General features: G+C 35.8%; 1 long non-coding RNA gene across 1 annotated transcript; it reads right to left on the reverse strand.

The window, feature by feature from the left end:
* Positions 1–16,415: 16,415 nt before the first annotated feature.
* Positions 16,416–20,930, reverse strand: LOC125396195 (uncharacterized). Its single transcript, XR_007230744.3, has 3 exons — positions 20,763–20,930; positions 19,910–20,001; positions 16,416–16,658 (listed from the first exon to the last, which is right to left on the reverse strand). It is a non-coding gene; the product is annotated as an uncharacterized LOC125396195 (long non-coding RNA).
* Between the last annotated feature and the right edge of the window lie 4,028 nt (positions 20,931–24,958).

A 24,958-nucleotide genomic window follows, 5' to 3' on the forward strand; every position in this document is an offset into this window, starting at 1 on the left:
ATGTATGTTGTACAGAGTACACTTTTACCACACAGAGAACATGGACTAGCTTCACCAAACAATCATGGAGCATGCTACTGAGGTCCCAGTTTATAGAATTTAATGGACAGTGATACATGAAGGGATTTAGGGAGGTTTTGACCACTCCAGTGCAAGAAGTAAGAGGCACAAAGTAAAGAATTATTTTAAGTATACATCATGCTATTTTAATTTATTTTAATCTGGTTTCTATGCTGAACATGTACTAGTGATTATAAATAGCCTTCTTTCTCAATTCTCCTCTAGTGTTGCCTAAAAAGGAAAAGGCCCCAGTAGTCCCATCCTTGCTCAAGGCTTATACTCCTACATAGCATTGTATGTTATAAATCATAACACAACAAATCTCTGACAGTAGCATCCTGCTCTAACCCTTCCCAGAGGCTGAGTTCTGTGCTACACTTGGAGACTTTGTGATCTTCATCAACTCATCACTGAAGGTTTTGTGGCTTTGAACATATTCCACAATGAACTATTTTAAATTAATTTGAGCCTTAATTGAAAATTTAACCCGACAGTTTTTTCGATTACTCTCTGTAACCAAGATAAAAAATTGTGAATGCCTCCAAAATTCTTCAAATGGATGAACCCAACACTGTTTGGAAGAGGTATCTCTGCTTAACAGGGTACTACATGTTGGTAAAGCGACATCTGTAGAAGAAAAAAAATGAATACCACAATTGTGTCATCAGAGCTGATGGGCATTGGGAAATTCCTAAGTAGGCAGCTTGGGATGGCTTTGATGTCTCTGATGAAATATCCTGGTCTTGCAATATCTTTGTTATAATGAGAAAGGTCAATTATTCAAATTTTAGTAAAAAGAGGAATAGGAAGTAGTTTTTATCTGATTTTCATATCTAATGTAGTTATACAAATAGGATCCAGGATTGAAGCCCTGGAGTGTTGAAGGGAAGCATCGTGAAGCCTCAGTCCCCACCATGTACTCCACCCTAGGCTGAGACACATGGCAGTGTCATTGTTTTAGTTACCTGTTAAAACTCAGCTTTCCAACCTGATAACCTTGTAGAACTGGTATAACAATTGCGAATTATGGAGTGCACCTTACCAGATGTCACCACAATCCAAGAAGCACAGAAAACTCTCAGTGCTTCTTAGTTACTTCATTACACATAGAATTCCACATGCACAGCGAGTTCTCCCTATCTCAGTCCAGTGAGCAGTCAGCAATGGCTTATTAGGTTTCACACAAATGCTTGTTCCAGTTCTTTTCATTTGTTATCCTTCTTCACTTCCTCGTACCCCAGTCCCAACTGTTTAGTCTAATGTGGTTACTTACACATCATCCATGCCCTCTCATTAGTGCATAAAGTATAATGACTTTGGCTTCCTAGAATAGGTGGTGTAATTTTCCAGAGGAAAGAGAAACAACAAAATAAGTCCAGACTGAAGTCAGAGAGTTCTCATGGGAAGGTGGAAATAACTTGGTCTAGTTTCTCAGAGAAGGAAGACTGTGAGGACTGCAGAACTAGCGGTGGGTCCATGTGCAGGGTTGGCTAAAAGGTTCAGGCAAAGAGTGGGAAGGGAAGTCTGCTGGGAGAAATCTGAAACCAAAGGAGAGTGGTGAGCAGGCTGCCTAGGATGCTGAGCAAAGCTATTGACTAAAACCAGAAGCCATATGGACCTGGAGCTTGAATGTGGGGCTGAAGTGTATGGGTGTGAGTTGTTTCTGTGACTGGAATTCGGGTTCCAGACAGTTTGAATCTGAAGCTTGGATTGAGGGGTCATTCGTATATAAAAGTCAACATGTATATGCATGTAGATGTCTATATTTCATAAGATCTATCCTACCTTCCTAAGTCCAGTCAATGCATTTTAGTTTATCATTCTCCATGTGTATACATCTATAAGATAGATAGATTCATAACAATCTAAAAACATGGATTGTGTTCTTATATTTGCATATGGCTATACTTACAATATCAAATCACTTCAATGACAGAATGGGCTGTGCAAAACACATTCTTAGGTAATTTTTGTCATTTTGTGGCTATCACAGAGTGTGCTTATACAGTCCTATATGACATAAATCTGTTGCTCCATGTGGCATCTTTTTTTTTTAGATTGATTTCTTTATGTCCTAACATCCATGAATATGTTGTCTTCAGAAAAGGGACTTTACCATGTATTTATAATGGATATCCAAGGGCAATGGGTATAGACTTCCTGACTAATGATCCATAGAATAGCATTCTTGCTCTGTATTGCAATTTTTTTAAGTAAATTTTATTAAATTATAAAAGTTTCCATTTCCGCCCCTCTTCCCAACACCCTCCCACTCCATCTTGACACAGGTCAGACAAGCAGTAAGCAAGACTTGGAGGAGTCTGCTGCAAGCCCAATTGGCCTTTTGGTTCCAAGCTTACTTTATTAGTGGTAGGTGTGTACTCTACTCACTAAAAGCATAGTGTAGTCACTTATCAGCAATGTATCATGGACCAGCATTTGCTACTCATGGTTTTCATGCTGTTCATTCACATGGCTGGCCCTGTTGTATTTATTCATGCCTATATCACCATAGAATGTGAGAAATACGGTACATCAGACAACCAGCTGCCTTATAATTTTATGAGACCCCCCATTAGGCCTTAGGCTTGTTCATTATATGTGCTAGGACAGTAGAGGGATTCAAAATAGCACTTTTTTCCCATTTCAGAAAATAGTAACTGATATGTTTGCCATAACGATTGGCATTAATTCAACATAAGCAGTATGATAAGCACTTTGTATATGTTGCCTAATATCATTTACACCTACTGGAAATGAAAGAGAAAGATTATCACTGAGGTGAGAAGGGATTAAGGATTAAGAAAATCAGTGATATGTTGGTTGACTCTAAATTCATATTGATAAAGTAAGCTCTGGGTTGTAGCAAAGGGAGTGGGAATGGGAAGGGGGGAAGAAAGTGTGGGGAAAGAGTGTTCGAAAAGGAGATGTGGCTTTCCAAATAGAGGAGCTTTTAGAGTGGGCTGCGGGTACAGTGATGGATGGATTTTAGTTCCTCAGAAACTGCAGGAATAAAAGAAGCTCTAAATGTTTCAAACTGCCATGTGTTTATTATGATATTTTAGATATTATTGTGTTGCTTTATGTGTCTATGCACTGCTTTAAAAGGAATACTTGATCTGTTATTTATAATCTGCTGTAGGACCTGTCTTTGGAAGCAAGCCTCCTGTCTTCTTGGATGGCCTTCACACTCTTTCCAAACATTCAGGTGGCTCGTGTCACTCAGCTGAGACCACGACTATCTCCTTCCCAATCAGGATTAGATAACTTCTTCCCAATCAGGACTAGTTACCTCCTTCCCAACCCGAACTAGCTACCTTGACAACTAGCGTCTCCAGTAGTTTTACACTCTGTCATTTTCTCTTCGGGAAAGAACAAAGCTAGTTGGCATAGACTAGGTGTATTCTGCAACTTATAACTAGATGTATACTGCAATTTAGTAGAGTATTGGCTCTACTAAAAATAAGTGAGTCAGGATCCTAGACATTCTCTTCAAAACATGCAAAATGTGACAGCAATCTACTTAACAGCATCAGTACTTGAGGATAGCATTACATTACTCTTTGTTAATATTAATTGTTATTTTATTGATGCTGAGTATTGAACTGAAAGTCTTGTGCACACTAAACAACTGATTTTCTATTGATCTATACTTTGCTTCCCAAATGGAATCCATGGTTTGACAAAATCAGGAAATAGTAGTGATGGCCTCCTCAACTAACAGTCCACACTAGCATAATGATTATTTTTTCTCAACTCCTCTAGTCCCTCTTTTTATACATCTCACTGGAGGTCTCAGATAGGAACAGTGACCATTTTATACTTCTCTGGCATTTAGATAAAGGAGATTTCAGGAGTGAACTAGGGGTGGAAGTCATACTTTCCCAAATATGATTTGAGATTATCTCTTCTTCCTCTTTTTCTTCCTTCTCCTCCTCCTTCTCTTCCTCCTCCTCTTCTTCTTGTTCTTCTCCTTCTCATCCTCTTCTTCTTCTTCCTCCTTCTTTTTCTTCTTCCCTCTCCCTTTTTCTCTCTCCTTTATGAACATATACTAATTGTTTAAACAGTATTTTTCTCATATTTTCATACATGTCCAGAGTATCGTTTGATTAATTTCAAACTCCAGTGCCCCTTGTCCCTTCACACCCACTGCTGTCCTTCCCTTTTCCAGCTGTCCCATTATACTTTTATATCTTTACAAGCAAAATGTAGTTTCTACATGTGAAGGAAAATGTGCAATATCGTATGAATCTGTTTGCTTTCATTTAATATTATTGTCACCCATATCATCCATTTCCTGTATATGACACAATCCCTCTCTTCCTTAAGGATGAATAAAACTGCATTCATTTTGAAGAATTCTAGTTACTTTTAACCAACATTCGGTTGGACACCATATTAAAAGATATCCCTTCAGCAAGGAAAAAGAAACACCTGACCTTCTGAACTGTATAGTCTCAAGATTCCTGTACAGACCAGGTGAAGACTAGAGCCACAGCTTAGATGTTTTCTCACATATATTAAACTTTAAATTCTTGGTGGAATTTAGCATTTGTGAACTAAAGGGCAAGTTTAAAGAAGCTAGTAATAGCCTGATTTAACCTTGGGCATGATAAAATAAATGTAATGCAGTCTGTTAGAGGACTTTTAGAGAAAACTCAATTGTTGGGAATTGGGAAATTCTGAAGTTTGCAAGAGTATTTCTGAGTTTCTTAACAATAATAGTAATAATTATTATAATAACAATAATTATAAAGGTGAGCCTAATAAAGACATGTGGAAAGTGATTTGAGCAGGAGATGGATGGAACTAAGAGATAAGATAGAGAAACAATCTCCAGTAGTAAACCTTACACAGGAAATGTGTTTGAATTTTTGAAGAAATTGAAGGGGTTGATGTAGAAATAATAGATACTTTACAAGGGATGAGCTTTAGGGCTTATCAGACAGGGGAGAAAAATAGGTAAGGAAGGGTGGGGGCGTCAGTGATAGTTGTAAGGAAGGTGACTCTCCTGAGGATAATGTCTGCTGAAAGCTGCTTCATATATCCATCCTAACCTAAGACCTGCCTCAAGTGGTGTGTATGTGTACTTTGTGTCAAAAACAGAACTCTGTTGCCGTGACACTCTGAAGCAGTATGTCTAAAATGGGTATGCTGATATGCCTAAAATATGTTTATGAAGCAGAATTACACAATTATTAATTAATTCACTGAAGTTGTGTCTCAGCACAAGCAAGAAAGCTCAGCAAACAGAGGCACATGCACAAAGGCCTGGCAACCAGAGCTACATCAGCATATCTCACAAGTTGGCTTTAGAAATCTGTCTTCTGAAAGTCTTCTTTTCACTCCATTATATATTCTGTGGCTCATCCATACCTGAATTTTCACATAAGCCATCATACACAAAAAAAAAAATAAAAGAAAAAAGAAACTGCAAGTATGCCAGTCTGCTCTCCCTCAACCTGTAGAATTAGTCTGGTATATTTCTGTGTCCTCCACAGAAATAGAACTCAAAAGATATAGAAAAGGAAGTATCATTGACTGATTTATTCATCAATTGGTCAGGGACTCATTCTGATGTGTTAATCATTTGTGTGTTGAGGACATGTGTGGGAAATAGCAGTTATCTCTTCCCATCTGTGGTATTACCCACTTTTCCAAGACTATTTTCTCAAAAGTAACTCTCATAATGTCTTCTGTGAGTTTTGCTTGAATAAACTTTCTCAACAAGTTCTGTCGAAGTAATCGCTCAAAATACAATAATACTAAAATTTTAAAGAAACAATTATATCCACATTTTTATACTATAGTCTCTTCCAGAAAGAAATAGGAGTCAGCTATCAATTCATATAATAAAATCAGCAATTCTATAGCAACTAAACTAGACAAAGATGATAAACAAGAAAAGTATAGAACCACGTTACTTGTAAGAATAGACACAGGTATTCTTATATGTGGGGGTCCTCATTCCAGTTGGCCATCAGTCCAAGAGGAGAAAGAAGAAGAGGTGACAAAAATCTTTGTATGTGGCCGATGACATTGAATGGAGATAGCCCTCTGGGAGACAGACTTTGGTAAATCAGCTGTTTATTCAGCATATAAGGAATATATAGGATTGGGGTACCTAGAGATAAATGCTAATTTGAAGACAGAATGGTTTTAGTGCCAAATTTTAGAATAAACCATGCCATACGTAAGTATTATACCATTAATGCATGACTATCATTGAATGCTTTAATATTGATACAGTCTGAAGTCTACTTCAGAATCTAAAAATGTGTTCACAAAATCAACCATACTCTGCATTCCATAACTATTCGTGTTTGAATACTTTTAACAAATAATTTCTGTCATATGAAATATTGCACTTACTCTTATTGCACTTACTCTTTTCATGGTATAAACTTATAGTGTATGCCAATATTGATTTATAGGCTTTACTGAATGATTTAAGTAATAAATAATGCACAGGTCATCATTTAAGTATAAGTATAAGTAGTCATCATTACTCTCAGAGTGTAAAGCTCATGAACCACCTATTTTTTCTTAGCCCCTTTTCCAATACTTTCTCCGTACTGTGCTCCAAACAGTTACTTTTAAATACAAGTACATTTAAATAAAAGAGAAATCGCCATGTTGCCTTTTCCTTTTCTGCTGTGTTAAAGTCTACACTAATAAAATTGTGGGTCTTAGGGTTGACATAGTGGTGTTCATCTTTAGACCCAGCACTAGGGAGTCAGAGGAATGCAAATCTCTGATTTCAAGGACAGCCTGTTCCATACAGGGAGTACCAGACCAGCCAACTTTACTCCATGTTTTCTTAGGAAGAATTCATCTTTTAAAAAATTCAAGTATATATTTTTTTAGTTAACTCAAAGACTAATATTGGAGTTTAAAACTGTTGCATGTTACAGAAATAGTTTCAGATTCTTTTGAACAGAATGGACAGCTATATAGCAGATCAAAATATGAAAAGATTGCATAAAATATAACCAAGTTGATACTATTTAAGAGCTGTAATTTTTTTCTCACTTATATTGAGAGTGATCTAATAAATACAACAGAAAAAAATAAGTGAATTGGCACCCTATAGTATCTACTTCTGTAGGATATGATAATAATCCAAAATGTCTTATATGAAACATAAATGTTTATTCTAAACTTGACTACAATCTAGGTCACAGAAGAAGCCATAACCACAACACCCACCACATGAGAGAGGATGTAAAAGAGAGAAATTATTACTGAGACTTGGACTCGAAAGTCACTTGGGGATATTTGGACCTTGCAAAGAAGAGCCACAAGAATGATTAAAGAGTTTCAAAGTGGGACCTCTGGGCAAAGGTTTAAAGAGCTGAGCTTGCTTAGCTTGAAAGTGAGATGATTAAACAGTGGTTCCACTACAACACTAAAAATACACAGTGCAACTGATTGAGTGTGGGGATGAACACCACTCGTGTGTTCATCACCCTATTCTTCATGACATGAAGAAATGTGCCAGCCTTATCATCTGAAGGATATGACTCAAACGTCTGAGAAAGGGAGTTTGCAGAGGTTGAAGATAACATGGATGATCAAAGTTTCAAACTAGGTTTTCATTTGAAACATATAATATTTAAATGTAGAAATGGATGTAGTTGAGAAGAAGAGCAGAAAGGAAGTGGGTCGTTCTAAAGGGTGTAGCCTTAGAGGTCTTCTCAAAGTGTCTTTCAGATGTGTGGACTGTGGGTCACAGAGAATTTGCTGAATCCAGTAGTGAGTTGCTGTCACTGTTCAATGGGAAATCTACTCCATCTCATTTTTAATTTTTAGGACATGAGTTATCTCTTCATAGTGCAAAGTTTAGTGCTTACTGTTTGGTTCTTAAATATAACCAGGTACATCTAAATACTGCAGATGGATGCATGACGGATTTCCCGTAGAGAATATTTTCTTTGATTAGAAAATGTTTCACTGTTTGTCACTGGATGATGTGCATTCTTTTGACCAACCAATGTTTTTTTGGTTAACTCAAAGACTAATATTGGAGTTTAAAGCTGTTGTATCACAGCTCAAATCACATAAAACCTTCACACACACTAATAGTGGTAACTTCAATACTAATTTGTCAACCTTCAAATTAGTGCCTATGAATTTCTAAGTGATTCTCCATTTAAAAATCTTTATCGAGAAAAATTGACATATGAGACTAAACATCACATTTTTATTAAGACTGGATATGGGACAGATATGGATGAGTACTCCTAAAATGATACCAGTAATTTAGATGCTATGAGTTATAGGCCAGCCTGGACTATAGAGTAAAGCCTTGTCTCAATAAAAAGTCTCATAACAAGAGCATTCTGACATAATCCTTCTCTCTTTCTTATAGCTTGAATAATGTTTGGTTTCATCCAAACTAAATTTTACACAGCCTAAGTAAACCAAAACTTATTTTAAAAACCAACTCTTATTGTTTGCTTTTCCGTGGGCTGCTTTTTTCTCCCCTTCTTTCTTGGCAACAAGGAGCCTGATGCCTTAATAAAGTAGAGAACTCACTTAAACACAGAGGTGAAGAAACTGGGCCAATTCTTGGGTAATTGCTTGCCAAAAAATTTTAGAATGATTGCATTTTAAGTTTTGTTTCACTTAAGAGGTGGAGATCACATCCGTGGAACAAAACTGCCACCCACCCCTTATCGTCAGAGTGTGCTTTGTACACCCTCAAGTGAAATTAGATTCCTCATTAATGAAGCAAATAAATCTGAATTTATTTCCTGAAGAGACAAGATATGGATTCCAGTAATGGTGTTTTAAAACACACTCTTGTGTACTTACCTAACATTATGGTATTTTAGACTAATAGAAATCCTGACCATCCAAAGTAGCTTCATTAATTTCACACTGTGCACATAAAAATAAAAAGCTAAGCTCAGCATAGACTTCCCTGGTCTTCCAATCCCATCTATTTACCTATTCCTGTAGTGCCATTTACTGTGTGTCAGAGAACATTTTGAGCACATTTTTTGTAGTGTATTAGCTAATGTATCTTAGAAATAAAGTCATTTTTATTATTGGAATTTTCCCACTTAAGCTGGAAAAGTATTTTCCAAAGTGAAAAAGAAAAAGAGAATGATTAAGTTTCTCCTCTCCGTCTTCTGTTCCAATATTTTACTCGTTGAATCAAAGAATAAAAATTGTCCAAACAATAATAAAGCAATAGAATAGCCACATGCTCTAAAAAGGTTGTTTGACTCCTTTGTTTCTTCCCATAATCTCACGTTTCCATATTGACCCATTTTAGAAGAGGTTGTTTCTAAGATAATTGAGAATTTTGTTCAACACAGATCCATGTGTCATCATCCTTGTTTCTTGGAACATCTGCTACAAGAATGCTCAGTTAAGACATTCCACACTGATTTGCTGGAAATTCAAAGAATGTGGAAAATGGGGCCACCTGAGTAAAATTATAATCATTCTTCTCTTTTCAAGTTTTCAGAGATGCTCTTTCTCCTGTAGAGACTCATTTTAGGCAACCATTTTGACCTTTATCAGCTGTGCAGGGTGTGTGCAGTGGTACCTGCAGAGCTTAACCCAGACAGAAGTACTTTGTCAATCACAAATCTCTTCCTTTATATTCATTTCATGTGTTTAGATATAGAAATGTGATTTTCTAGATCAGGCTGCAGATTGGAGACATATCAAACAGCTAAAAATAAGAACTCTTAAAAAATGAAATACAAGTATTTCACTATAAATTGACAAACGGCGTGTTCCTGAGCTCAAAGAAATTCTTCGATTCGTGTTGAATTGCTATTAAAAATATATTATGGCTGAGCAAACCAACCCAAATTGAGATCCTTTGGGGAGTAGTATCAGGACATTTCATACTATTCATAGAGAGAATGAATGCTGGACTATGTAAGTCACCAACTTGAAAGCAATGTAACATGGATTCAAAGAGGGGGAAAAAAAACCCCTCATCCTTAGGAATCTTAGGTTGAAGGATACAGCTGTAGAGACATCACTGGTATGTGAATACTCAAAAGAGAAGAAAGTATACTATAATGTCCTTAGTCTGAATGGTTCCCAAGAGACTGTCAAAATCTTCTTGACAAGGTTCAATCGGGAAAGCATTCATGCAATGCACAGGTGTGGGAAGAGAGAAGGCACAGGAGAGCAGACAACCAGAACTCGGGAGAAGGAGAAGAAGCTCAGCCGGGGAACATTTAGGAATGGTAACAAGTGAGGAAAAGATCTGGCGAGTCTCCAAAACCCAGGGTTCTTTTGTTTTCTACAGTGTCTTTTAGAGCAATGTTTTTTTTTCTTCTTATGATGGACTTAATAAATGTAAGAAAGAGTATATGGTACCAACAAAAACTTGTTAAAAGATTTTGTATGAAGTCCTGAAGAAATGCCTAAAACAAAATATCCTTGCTCTCATGTAAATCTCTTTTTTTTCTTTTTGTGGATGCCCATTTATTTATTTATTTATTTTAAAGTAAGACAATACTCAAACAGTGTCACAAATTTAACAAAATTAAAGCATCAAGGCTAATGCTTTCTGAGCTCGCAATTTAGAAACAATAAAAAAATTTAAATGCTATGAAGAGGTAAATCCTCACTGAAACAAGGAGAAATTCTTGAGTTTGTTGAAGCTAGAGTTATGGGCCAGTATGAACTACCTCATATTGTTACTGATATTGAACTAGGTACACAAATTACTGCTTTTAAACAGTCACTAAGTTATCTCTCTGACCATGAGAGATAATACTCTATATTTACATAAAGACAGAAAGGAAACAAATAAATACCATACAGTCAGAAAAATAGGGTAAAAAAGCTGGACCCATACATCCATCAGACTGAACCATCTTTACATAGCTGGAAGTATTAAGAATGTCAGAATGTGTCAACTGGTCAGTGATTAAGACATAAATCACACTCTTGAATTTACACATGTACAGTTAGTTGCATTTTTCACAGCTATTCTTGCAATGTAAATTATAGTCAAAATATACATGCAAGTGAGAAACTACTCAGTAATTCAGAGCATGGGCTGCTCTTCTAAAGGGCTGAATTTGAAATCCAATATTCATGTAAATCTCTTGAGTAGAGAAACAGATTTTAAACATATTATCTTTTGAACACTTTGATTTTTCAGTGTACTTGATTTCAATACATTGAGAGAAACATCAGTCTTTCCAGGAAATCAGTGTTTCTAACACTAAAAGAAATGTGTTCAATATAAATGTATACAGATGGGCATACACCAATACACACCTCCTGGCAACCACATCAATATACTACTCTCTTTTAAGTTTGTCCTTTTCAACTTCTTATTGCTATATTTTACTCTCCTTGTTTTTCTTTATTTTTTGTGTATGTAGTGTCCATGCATGTGAGTATGGATGTGTGGGTATGTGTGTACACCTGTGTAGCTATCTACAGGCATGTATGTGGGGGAGTCGAGGTTGATATTATGTATTTTTCTTGATCAGGTTACCACCATATTTTTTGAGATAGGTTCTCTCAATAAAACTCAAAGTTTGGAGTCCCTAAAATAAATTAAATGTGTTTCACTGTTATGAAATAGTTGTGATTCCATTAATTTGTTAATTTTTCTATCTTTCAAAAATATGCTTAATAATTTACTTACTATCATTTGCTTTAGGAATTCAGAAACACAAAGGAACCAATAGAACATTGTGTTCTCTTTTTCTCCAATGCCCAGTATCTATCCTTGTCTCTTTTTGCTTTCAGTAGTATTAGTCTTGGTGAATCGATCAAATCCTTTGGGAGTAGAGTCAACAAACCAGTTCTTCTCGATGTTTATATGTCTTCTTTTCTATATTATTAGAAAGTGGTTCCTACTATATATAATAAAAGTGTTTGCTGGAGGTTTTTACACAGTATTCTCTAAAGAAATACCTGCCTAGCATATTTTCAAATTTATAAGGCATTCCTCTATGTCTGCAAAATCCATGAAAATATGTTTTATTTGATTAACATTTGACATTCCACTGAGATTTCAGTTTTTAAAATTCAGTTTTATTGCTATATACTTTTTGGCACCACATATCCTTTCTCCTTGGAGTCACGTAATGAAGTGCAAATTTAAAAGATATTTCAAGTGTGGTCCATAACTCAACTTCTTCAGCTCCTTGATTGTACAAGTAGTATTTTTAGATAGAGATGTTGAATCACTTGCTTTTTGTTTTATTTTACCAGAGGTCTCATTCTCATGTATGTATTTGCATTTATCTTATCTTTTGACATCGAACATTTATCATTGTAAGGGTCACTCTCTAGTATCCTAAAGAATAAATGGAAAAAAATTTTCCTTTGTCAGGAAAATGTAGCTCAGCTCACCAAATCCTAAGTGAAAACATTTATGCTGAATAAAAACTGAAGTTGGGACACTAGAGATGATTTATTGTCCTCCATTCTGCTTTACTTTCTCTTTGGTGGGAAGGTGCAGCAAGCAGGGTTCAAAGGTTCTCTATTCATATGATGGGGGAAGGTGGAGGAAGCAGAAGGTGGGGAGGGAATGGGACATGGATTTGGCTTATAAAATGAGAAAATATTGTTTTATTTTTAAAATAAAATTTAAAAAATGTTCTAGATTCATAGTCAGACTCTCTAGATTCAGATCCTATTCTTCTGATCTGACCTTTCCAGTTGCAGAAATATCTGATATGGATGTCCAAAGTTTGGCTGATCATTGATTTCTCTTAGCATTTAATGAGAAAACATCTTCAATATATTTAATAATTCAGTCATCATATTCAACAAATGGCAGTGATCATTTACATTTTTAAGCACAGGACAAGTTTGAAAATGTAGTATTGCTAATGGTGGGCATGAAGATCTTGTCAAGGATTTCAGACATGATATAAACATGTGATAAAAAAGACAATATTTAGGTCTCAGCACCCCAAAGATAGCTTCAGTTCTAGAAAGACACCTCTGTCAAGGTCATAATATCGAGGAGCCATCAACTTTCATCAATTCCCCTAACATTTAAAGTTCAGCCACTTAGGTCCTTGTATTTGTAGTGTCCAGAAGAACAGACATATGCCATCTGACCTATATTTCTAGTCACTTATTTATCTACTGTGGCATCCACCCAGGGGCTCACAGTGGTCCAAGGTACACTTTCTTGTATCTTAATACTGCTGTCTCAGAATGTACTCGAGAGAATTAACTGGCAGTCTTGCTCTACAAAGACTATTTATTCATACTACTAGATTTCCTAACAAAATGTGTGTAGTTTATGATGATAAAAGGGAAGAGAATCTTTACAGTCAAAAGCAATTTTGAAGTTGGAAAACTATACGCGGCACCGCTTTCAGCTAGGGCCCATGCAAATGGATGTAAGCTTAAAGATAATCAGACACGACAGCTGAGCTTCTGAAATGGCTTTATACTGTGAAGTTGCATCCTTGGCCATGATCTTCGACTCAAATTATATAAAAATCATCACAAATCTCTATTTTGGAGTGTGAAAGGTTCCATTCCTGTTGTTTGTCTTCTCAGCTAGTCCAACTACTCTATATAGAGTCTTTTTGTGTGGAATATATTACCTACAGGTATGAAAATATCATAGTAAAACTTGAATGCAATTAATCTATGTGAATAAAACATTTTGTATGGTCACTAAAACCAGTGTGTGCATTATACTGTAGGTGATAGAACTATAAATTAGTATCTGGTGTTTCTCAAAGTCCCTGCTAATGACTTGTTTTTACAGAAAAGCATATTTAATTCAACTTAAACAAAAGAGAAACCTGATAGGTCTGTGAGGCGTTCAGTAATCAAAGCATTTCTGAAAGACTGAAGGGTCTGATCTGAAGGTTGTGAATGGTGCAGCAGGCTAAATGACAATGCTATCCTTATGCATGTTAATAAAGTAAATATATATTGAACAGCAGTTATATGCCAAGCACTATGGTAACACTGATGGTAGGGAGTAAAATATATTTTCTGCCTTTATTCAGCTAATTTTTCAGTGTATGGAATATGTCATCATATATTATGTGTAAAAGACATGAAATGACGAGCAGAGGAAAAGATATTTGGTTTCTGTTGAGATATTTTTAATGGTAACTATTTCTGATGAAAGTGCATCACAAAAGTAACTGTTGATCAAAGACATGAAAATGACTAGAATACTTGATTCTATGGTAGGGGCAATAAGGGCATTGTTATATAACTTGAGTAGCGTGTTATCAAAAGAATGAGACAGTTTTATAAAGAAATTGAGGGCTAAAATGAGAAGCTTTAAAAGTAAGTGAACAGTATTGAGGCTGAAGAAAGATTTTATTTTTATAGTTTCTCCCCTAACTTAGTCATACTATATTCTAGGTCCTAGCACACAAAAAGTAAGTAAAGTCAATGATAGAAAAAATATGTATTTATATACTTCAAAATATGATTGAAAATTGTTCTTCTTATAAGGGTGTACTGATAAAATAGTTCCAATTAAGATATTTAGGGAAACAAAATATTAATACTAAAGAATTTTAGAAGTATTGATGTGGAAATTTCATTCTTTTTGTCTAGTTTGCACTGTTCTAGAATGTATGCTATCCTAGAAGAAAAGTAATAATGAACCTTACCTATCTGTGAACTACAAACTACAACAATGACCACCTGGCAAGATATGTCTACCGATGCAACAGTAGCACAAATATAGGTGTAACAAAGTGTTTCAGCTTAGAATTAAGGACTGTACTCAGAGATGCAATCCATACTCAGCAAGATTACTGTGGTTAGACAGAGTAATAGTCCTTTGGGATGAACTTACTACTATTATCTTCTAGTGGGACATGTATTAAGTCAATATCTAATAATTTATTTTTTATAACCATATATAAGTGTATGTCTCAAAACTTATTAGAGAAGCTTCTTTTTGTTACAAATACTAATTAAATCAGAGACCCACAACCAGCCTTGACTGTGACATATACATCACATACCTCTTTTCAAATCTCAAAGATAATTTAAGAAGTGGGGTTGGAAAGAACATAGAGCCAGAGGTAGTGAATTACTGCTTACAAAGAAACAATGTTTTCTGGGTGCAACTTGGAGGTTGAACATATAAACTTACAGTTATTGTGTGAACATGAAATATACACATGTGAACTCTAACCAGATGAAAATCCAAGCATGGGATGGGGAGGTGGGAAAAATGCCCTACCCCTAGCTGAGACAGTATTGGTAATTGACAGTTTCTGGGAGAGGGAGATCTTGCTTCTCAAGGATGTGACCCCTGATAATTTTATTGTATTCCAGTGGATTGTCACACACTCCAGACTAGATAGGAAGCCCTAATGGTACTTCATAGGTTTTGAAAAGAATAATGATACAAAATCATCGTTGTATGGAATGGGAATGTATCTGTGAATGAATATTATCAAAATACAATATAGAAATATAAAAGACAGAGACAGGTGATGGTCACTCCTAGATAGATTTTTAATGTCTTATATAATTGCTAACAACATTAAAAATAGTAGTTCTATTTACCACCTTCTAAAAATTAAAGCAATAGCTACTTAAAATAAAATCAAAATGTTGATTGTTCTCATGTTAAGATAAATGATGTATAAAAAATATTCTATTATTAAAATGTTTCAATAAATTTCTTATTCTTAGTTATTCCTAATATGACAATGGTTATCTTTTTACATCAATTAATTCCTTTATTGTTTGTATGTATGTACCTGTGTGTATGCACAACATATTCACATATGCAGGAATTTATGCGTGGAGGTCAGAAGACAACTTGAGGGAGTCAGTTGTCTCTTTCCACTTCTTGAGTTCTGGAGCCTGGATTGAGGTGATCGGCTTGAAGCAAGTACCATGTGTTTGTGTGTGTGTGTGTGTGTGTGTGTGTGTGTGTGTGTGTGTGTGTGTGTTAGTTTATATGCCTGGCCAGGGATTGGCAAAAGACAGAAGTTAAAATAGAGATTTACCTAATGTGTCACATGACTCTCTTCCTTTTTTTTTTTTTAAAGCAAGTATCAAGAATTATATTCTATTTAAAATGACAAAACCATGAAACTAGATGCCAGGGTATATGTCAATAGTACTTCTGGGGAACAGATGTGGGGACAGCATAAATAAGCAGCATTTTAAAATTACCCTGAATTTTGAAATGATCATTCCGCTGGAGTGTGAGTAAAGATCTAAGACCATAGAGAAGCTCCCAAGAAAGCAGATAGAAGGCTGTGATAATATCTACACCCATGTATGGACAGTATTGGCAGCAAACAGATGGATTTCTATGTATGCTAGGGAAATGCATTCAAGAGCATTCTGTTCTTCATTGGCTTAGGGAATATAAACGTTACTACAAAGACATCCATGCTTTTATTAAACAGAGTGGGTGGTTGTTTCAGTTTCTGTCAACAAGGGGTGAGTGGAAAAGGCCCAGGGTATGTAACTATTTCTGAGGTAGGATGGTTTTTTACTCATGTGTAATTGTGGTCCTACACTAAGACCCTGATAGAAAGGACACATTTTAAAGAGACAGGCACATCCTTGTCAGATTGTCATCCATTTCTCATTTGTAGAATTGGAGTTTAAGAAGCTTGAGAGAGTAGAAGCTGAAACTGGAAATCAAAGAAAAATCAAAATATAATTTTGACCCTTCATCTGCCAAAAAAAATGGACCAAGGGACACAAAGACAGCACACACACACACACACACACACACACACACACGCACACACACGTGCACATCCACCATGTCCCAAATGGATGAACAAATGAGGATCCTACATCCTATAAGTATTGGTGAGACCTTTTACTTTTTAAAAAATATGTAGACACAATAACTTATCTGTCCAAGAAGTTATTCAAACATTTAAGTGTGTTGTGTGCCTAATCATAGATGAATTCCAACTTAGTATTAGTATAGTTAAGATCATAAGTTACAATGAAACATTCGTGTGGTAAAGGCTGACATCTTCTGAGAGATGTCAGTGGGATGTGGTGGGTCATGTGAAAGGCAGGGTCTAGTACAGATATTTTGGTTATTGGAGACATATTACTGATGGCCCATGGGATCCTGGTCTACTCTTACTTGTTTTCTTTCTTTTTCTATATTTGTTTTTCAGGACAGAGTTTCTCTATGTAGTCCTGGCTGTCCTGGAACGCACCCTGTGGACCAGGCTGGCCTCAAACTTACAGAGCTCCGCCAGCCTCTGCCTCCTCAGTGCTGGGATTAATGGTGTGTGCCATCACCACCTGACATATCTTTACTCATTTACCTTCTTATTTATTTAAGCAGTTTTTGCTCCACCTCTTCCACTGACAAGCAGCTTCACTATAGGCTTAAAAGCCCTAAGACATGCCTACCATACTGAGGAATACCCAAACCTATGAACAAAATGAGCTGTTTCTCTTCATGAGTTAATTAGCTAGGTATTGGGTGTAGTTATGGAAAGTTGTCAAAAATAACCACGATGGTGAAATGAATAGAAAACAGGGTTTTCTCTAGACATATGCATATTATTTTAGAGGAATTAGTGCTTGTTTATTTGGTTTTCTTTTCCTCACCCTTTACAACCTTTCCTATTTTTAAGATGGAAATAAAAAGATCACAGTTCCTTGTTTGAAGTCTATGAAATTTGGGCACTGAAAAATATACAAAGTAATGTACAGATTGGTGCATAATGTAAGACATAAAATCTTACAGTCACAGTTCACTTTCGACTGCTTTGATAAAATGGTGTGACCACAATAAACCTGGGGAGAAAAGGATTTATTTCATATTGCATTATACTTCATTATTGAGGGAATTCAGGAAAGGAACTCAAGGCAGGAACCTGGAGTTAGAAACTGAAGCAGAGACCATGAAAGGATATTGCTTACTGGCTTGCTCCTCATGGGTTACTTATCATTTTCATACAACCCAAGGCACCTGTTTTGGGATGACACTACTTATAGTAGGGTAGGCCTTTTCATGTCAGTCATTCATTAATCAAGAAAATATCCTATAGACTTAACTTACAGGCCAATATGAGAGTCACATTTTCTCACTTGAGATTCCTTCTTCCCAGATGATCATTGTGACAAAATATTAACCAGCACACTGACTTTTTAACTACCAGTCATCAGATCTAAAACATTTTATCTAAGATCCAGAACTCTTAACAGAGGAAATAGAGAGAATAGGATAGTAAGGTAGATAAGTGTATCTACTTGTAAACTATTTTAGCAACTATAAGTTTTAGATAATTTACTTTGGTATAGATTATTTTATATGGATGAATATGTAAAATTATTTTTGTATTCCTGTCTAGGATCATATGTATATTCATACAAATTCAAAATTACATGTGCTAAAATTATTTTTGTATTCCTGTCTAAGATCTTATGTATATTGATACAAATTCAAAATTACATCTGTTATATGTATATGTTCCTATTCTGTTTGCATAATTTTTGTATATTGATACAAATATAAAATTATTTTGCCATATTGTATATATGTTTTTACTTCTGTTAATGGTATTTTGTATATTGATAAAAATTAAGGATATTTTTGTCATATTGCTTTTATAAATTTTTACCTCTGATTAAGGTATTTTTGTATATTGTAATAATTTCAAGGTTGTTGCCCTCATGCTGTATATTTGCTTAAAGATGGTTTATTTTTGTAATATGAAACTTTAGTCTTTGAGTTATATAGGCTACTAAGAACTGCAGGTTTATAGTCACTCATGTTTCTTATATTCATAATTGTATTAGTTTAGATTTTTCTCAATGCGTAACAGTGTATTCCATATAGCTAGGTGATTTTTAAACATTTCAAAGACCTATAAAATATAACATTTAAATATGTTAATAACTTAGAATTCTGTCGACATGTGACATGACCACTCCATCAATGGCAGCTTTGATCTACTCATGAGATAATGATGGGTACCAAAGTCACTCCATATGTAACTTGTTTTCTTTTTGGCCAAACTGGACTATTAGGCAAAGAACTGCCCTTGTATTGAATGCTGACAGTAAGTATACTGTCCAATCTGAACAAGCAGGATACAAGAAAAGTGACTGTTGAACCTTGCCAAGACAGGGAAGGGCAGTACTTCAAATTCTCCTACTTTTATAAATGGTCTGTCAGATAATCTAGGCCTATAGCCAAAGTTGATTGCGTCAATGTTTTAGGGAGACTTTGACTCTCCAGGCAGCAAACTGTTTCTGTCATTTCTTGCAAATTGGAAAGTCATTTGATTGCAATTTCTGCTTACTCAGGTAATATTTTCCTTCTCAGGTCTTTGATGGGGTTGAAGATTAGATAGTCACGGTTATAATCCTTTCATATCATAGTAAGGGCATATTAGGTACAAGACTTAAAATCTTTAGTATATGGGGCAACTATTGGAATAATCTCTGTTATTTTCCAATTACCTACGGCCTGGATATTTAGGATGTTTTTTTTTGCTTGATGTTATTCTTGTTGGTTGTAGCTTCATTTTTGCTTATGCTATTATCTTTTCTTTCTTCTATACAATGCTTGATAGCTGTTCTTATTGTATATAGTTTTATGTTATTCATACTCTCTTGCTTCAGTACTCTCTTGGGTGGTCAGAGCAGAGAAGGAGGCTTGTTCTTCACTCAATGGACAGAATTACTGGACAAAGGCAGCTGGATTAGCAGCAGCATCTAAATCCTTCTACATCACTGAGTGTTTACCCCTATTTCATGCCTAAATTAATCTTGAGAACCCTTAGCAGACTCTCATAGCATCTTGTTACATATCCTCTTCCAGTTTCAAGAAGTTACAGGACTATGAGCTGTGCTGGATCACATGTTACTGACCTATTTGGAAGCAAGTAGCTTTCACACCTACCCTTTTAGACCCAGGAGTTCACATTCAGCCCTGTCATAAACCGGTGAGTAAGGATGAAGAGCATTGTTTGTCACCAATCTCTGTCATTGCTACTGTAAATGAGAAGGAAAAAAAATTGTTTGACAATCTAACTTAGAGAAGATTCAATACTGAATTTTAAATCTTCCTTCACATTCATTGTAATTTACACCCCCCCCTCTCTTTTTTGCTTTTTTTCTTTGTTTACATTATCATTTTCATTTAAACACTTGTTCATCTATTCGTCTTTTAAATTCTAAGCATCACTCATACAGGCAAGTACCTATAGCAGACCAGAACAGAAACAACAAATTTCCATTGAACACTTATTGATATTCTTTACTAGAAATCTCTGGGACTATGAGATAATTGGTAGAATTTTAATTTTTATTATTTATCTTATTCTTTTAATTAAAAGATTTTAATAGATTTTTTTTACCTCACATAATATACCCTGATTACAGTTTCTGCTCCCTCTACTCCTCCCAGTTCCTCCCATCTGGATCTACCTCCTTTCTCTTTCATTGGAAAAGATATTTCTAAGGAATAAGTATAACATAATATAAAGATAAAAATTAACACAGCAGAATTGCACAAAACAAAACAAACATAAGATAAGTATTCCAAGAGAAGGCACAAGAAAAAGAAACCCCCCTCATTGGCACACTCAGGAATCACATTAAAATCTCTAAATAGAAGCTATAACATGTATACAGAGGACCTGGTATAGACCTGCGCAGGAACTGTCCGTGCCGCCTCTGCCTCTGTGAGTTTTGATCATGGTAAAATAGAGGGTTTTGCTTTCTTGGTGCCCTGAATCCCCTCTGACTCTTACATTTGTCCTGTCTCTTCTTCTCCAGGAATCCCTGAAGGTGAGGGGAGTGATTTGTTTAGGGTTGAATATTCCAAGTTCTCTCAGTCACTGCTTAGTATAGGGCTGCGGGTCTCTGCATTCGTTTCCATTTGTTGCAGGAGCAAGCTTCTCTGATGATGGTTGACCAGGGCCCAGAGGTCTGAGTAGAGCAGATTATCATCAAGTCATTCAATTGCTACTTCTCCAGTAGTTTTTTTTAAGACTAGTATTTGCTTTTTCCCTAGGTCCCTGAGCTCATTCTTAGGTTTTTGTCATCCAAGCAATGTCAGGTATGGGTTCTATCCTGTGGAGTGAGCCTTAAGTCAAAGCAGATATTGGTTGGTTGCTCCCTCAGTTTTTATTCTACCATTGCCCCAGCATATCTTGCAGGCAGGACACCATTACAGATCAAAGGGTTTGTGGCTGATTTGGTAGCTCACAGAGTACTTTCGTCTATCAAAATTCAAGAAAGTGTGGGTGAAGGCTGGGTAGGCACCAGTGTGACTTTCCATGTTCCATGGGCTGTGTAGGTATTGTCTTCAGCAATAGGGCCTTGCCATCAGCTTGTGGAGAGAAACCTATAGTCTTGGCAACAGTTTAGATTGTTTAGGGATTCTTATGGGACTCCTTTGGCTCAATTAGATGTAACCTAATCCAGGTTCTAGAAGTTTCATTTGATAACAATATATGGCTAGTTGGGGCTCTGTCTTCCCTATTGCTTGGTGACTTTATTTAGATTACTTTCATATATGTGTACACTTTAGTACACTTCTACTGTATTAGGTTTCCATTTTGCCTTCTAAATGACTCTTAATTTTAATTGTCTCTATCTGTGTTCCCTTGTCCACCTCTCCTTTCCTCATACACACTTGACCCTTCAGTTCTAGCCTCTCTACCAGCCATCCTTTACTATTCTGTTACTCATGAAGAATTATTTGCCCAACCCAGTCTCTTACTCTATACCAAACCTCTGTGGTTCTATAGATTATAGTCTATTTATCATTGACTCCAAAGCTAATATCCACATATGAGCAAATATATATCATATTTGTCTTTCTGTGCCTGAGATATCTCACTCATGATGATTCATTTCTAGTCCATCCAATTACCTGCAGATTTTATTGTTTCGTTTTTTTAATTGCTGGTTAATACTCTATTTCATAAATGCATCATATTTTCTTTATACATTCTTCAGTTGAGGGACATTTAAGCTGTTTCCAGTTTCTGCCTGTTATGAAAAGAGCAACAATAAATATGGCTGAGGAAATGTCAATTGCTCGTCCTTGGAAATTCTCTTTTGTGTGTGTGTTTTGTTCTGGTTCTCTAAATAGAGAGCTATCACAAATAATCAAGGCTTTCAAACAATGTATAGTGGAAATGCTCTGATACTGTAAACTGTAAGTAGTTGAAAAATAGTAATTGGTGTGCCGCCTGGGTCTCTGAAGGAAGGATGGTAGGGATTGGGTGTGCGCCTGTCTGGTGGTTAGGAGGAAGGGTGGGAAAAATGAGTCACTTGCTCTAGCTGGAAAACAAATAAACATGTGCTTCCCCTTTGCATGGAGGGTTATGTTTTGAGACAAAGAAAATCTGTCACAAGTAGGAAAACTAAGTAATTGCCTTAACCTGCTAAAGATCCCCTGTTACTCCATAATCACTTTAAGAGACCCTGCTTTCTTCCCAGTGTGACTGCAACACCACGAACAGATCACAGGTGCAGATGAAATAAACAGCACACTGTTGGAAGACCCAGCCAATTATTAGGAAGCTGGAGAAAGAGGTGGAAACCATGGAAAATCCAAATGTATATTTTAATATATTTTTCAAAAATAAATTTTCCTGAACAAAGGCATATTATAGCCTATAATTCATTTGCTAAATCCAGATTTGATTTTATCCCTGACACTAAATTAAATATATCATCCTACTCTAAGTAACTAACACTTTTCATGTTATTTGATAGGCAATTCTCCTTGACAATATTTTTTGGCTTTTTTTTTCTCTTGGAAAATAAGAGAATGCAGCCTTTTTTTCTATACATAAGCTTGCACACCTACACAAGTAAATATTAGGATGAAGTGGAGAAGGATAGGCTAAGCTAATATTTATTTTCCGTGGATCCTCTATATTAAATACAATAATCATATTTATTTACACAATTATTACATATAAATAAAAATACATACACACATATCAATTGCACACCAATGTTCTTAAGCACTACTTGCTATTTAAGTGCTAAACTTGTGAAGATTTTCAATATTTTTAAGATAGCATTCATTTTTGAGGGTATATATATATTATTCCTCCTTTTCTTTTCCCCTCCAAATGCTCCCATATACCGCCTTCCAAATTGATGGCCTCTTTTTAGTCAATTGTTGACCCAAACACACCGCTACGTTAAAAAACCTAGTCCCAACTAATATATTACAGCACAACTCCTGTACCCGAGGCTCTTGGATCATTGTAGAAAAGGAGGAGGAAAAACTGTAAGAACCAATAGAACAAGAAGCTTCTAGTTTTTTATTAATATCTAGAGATCTTGAATTTCTCTCCCATCAAAATACTATGCTTTGAAGACTACTGAGACAACTCAGTAGTTAAGAGAACTGGCTTCTCTTGCAGAGGAACAGGGCTTGATTCCCAGTTTCAGAGAATCTGTTGTCTCTTCTGTCTTTATGAGCTCTTGGCCCATGCTTGCTGCAGCAGCATATATGCAGGCAAAATACTCATACACACAAAGTTACACTGCAAACTGGTAAGATGTTCTGTGGGTAAATGTGGTCCCTGCCGAGCCCAAGGACTCACGTACTATCCCTGAACCCACATGGTAGAAGGAAAAAATGGACTTCTGCATGCTGTCTTCTGAGTTCCACACACACAGGGATATCTGAGGTTTGTATTTAAGTATAGAATTGGGCAATCAACATTTCACAAGCATGGGAATTTTCTATGAAGTTACTATAATGCTTTTGAACCAACAAACTCATTTTTTCATTTTATTAATCTTTCAATATACCATAGGCTATATGGGATGTTAAATTATGTTGGAAAAATATCAATATTTCCTTTATGAGTAATTAACTGAGGACAGAAATCTCATGCAATACCTGCAGCATACTCCTCTTCGATAAGATTATCCTAAGAGCAGTACATGCAGAAATATAGAATAAGAGAGACATCAATTGCTGCTGTCTTATCCTTGAGGCGCAGACTTGCATATTTAAAAATATTGTAACCTGTCTGTCTAATTTCTAACAGACCTGTACTGCTCAACTGAAGGAAAATTGACCCCTAGTATGTGCTGATTTTCTAGCTTTCCTCAATTCAAAAATAATAACTTTTCATCGGTAAAAATGAAGCCAACTTGAACATCTCTGTATTGATGACATAGTTTATCCTTTAACAGTTTTTCATGGATTCTGTATCCCTAGTGGTTTTGGCTTTCATGCGCTCATTATCTTTCACTTGTGTGATGATGATAATCTTCTGACTGGTACCACATTTTATTTTCTCATGCTCCAGTAAAGCTAAGTGAGATTTGATTATCGGGCTTCATTACACCACCACTCAAGACTGTCTTACGGGCAGTTCTCTCTAGATAAAAATAGTTCTCTCTAGATAAAAATGTGACAATTGTCTGTGAGATCCTATGCAATCTAGGTGCCACTCAATTCTCAGATCTTGATGTTGTCTTTCAATCTAGATACACTTGTACCCTCTTTGTTCCCCAAATGGTAGACATATGCTCCTGACTCAGAGGCTGCTGTTTGAAAGACACATCTTGAAGATACCTGCATGGTTCTCTCTCTTCTTCAGACCTGTCTTTATATGTCACCTTTTAAAAAGCCTCACCTCAGCTATTCTGTTGCATTTAGCAGGGTTCTTTATTGACTCTGAGGTAGACATTCACAGTGTCCTCAGGGACAGCTATTGTTTATGTCACAATCCATACGGTTCTTGGGTAGCTGAGATTAGAATGTGTTTGTCTGGGAATCAGCCGGTTCAAGTTTTCTTTCTTTCTTCTTTCTTTCTTTTCCTTTCTTTCTTTCTTTCTTTCTTTCTTTCTTTTCTTTTTCTTTCTTTTTTCTTTTTCTTTCTTTCTTTTTTCTTTCTTTTCTCTCTTTCTTTTTTCTTTCTTTTTCTTTTTCTTCTTTTTTCTTTTTTCTTTTCTTTTTCTT

The sequence above is a fragment of the Myodes glareolus genome, chromosome 14 (assembly GCF_982192425.1).
Source record: "Myodes glareolus chromosome 14, mMyoGla1.1, whole genome shotgun sequence".
NCBI classification, from domain to species: domain Eukaryota; kingdom Metazoa; phylum Chordata; class Mammalia; order Rodentia; family Cricetidae; genus Myodes; species Myodes glareolus.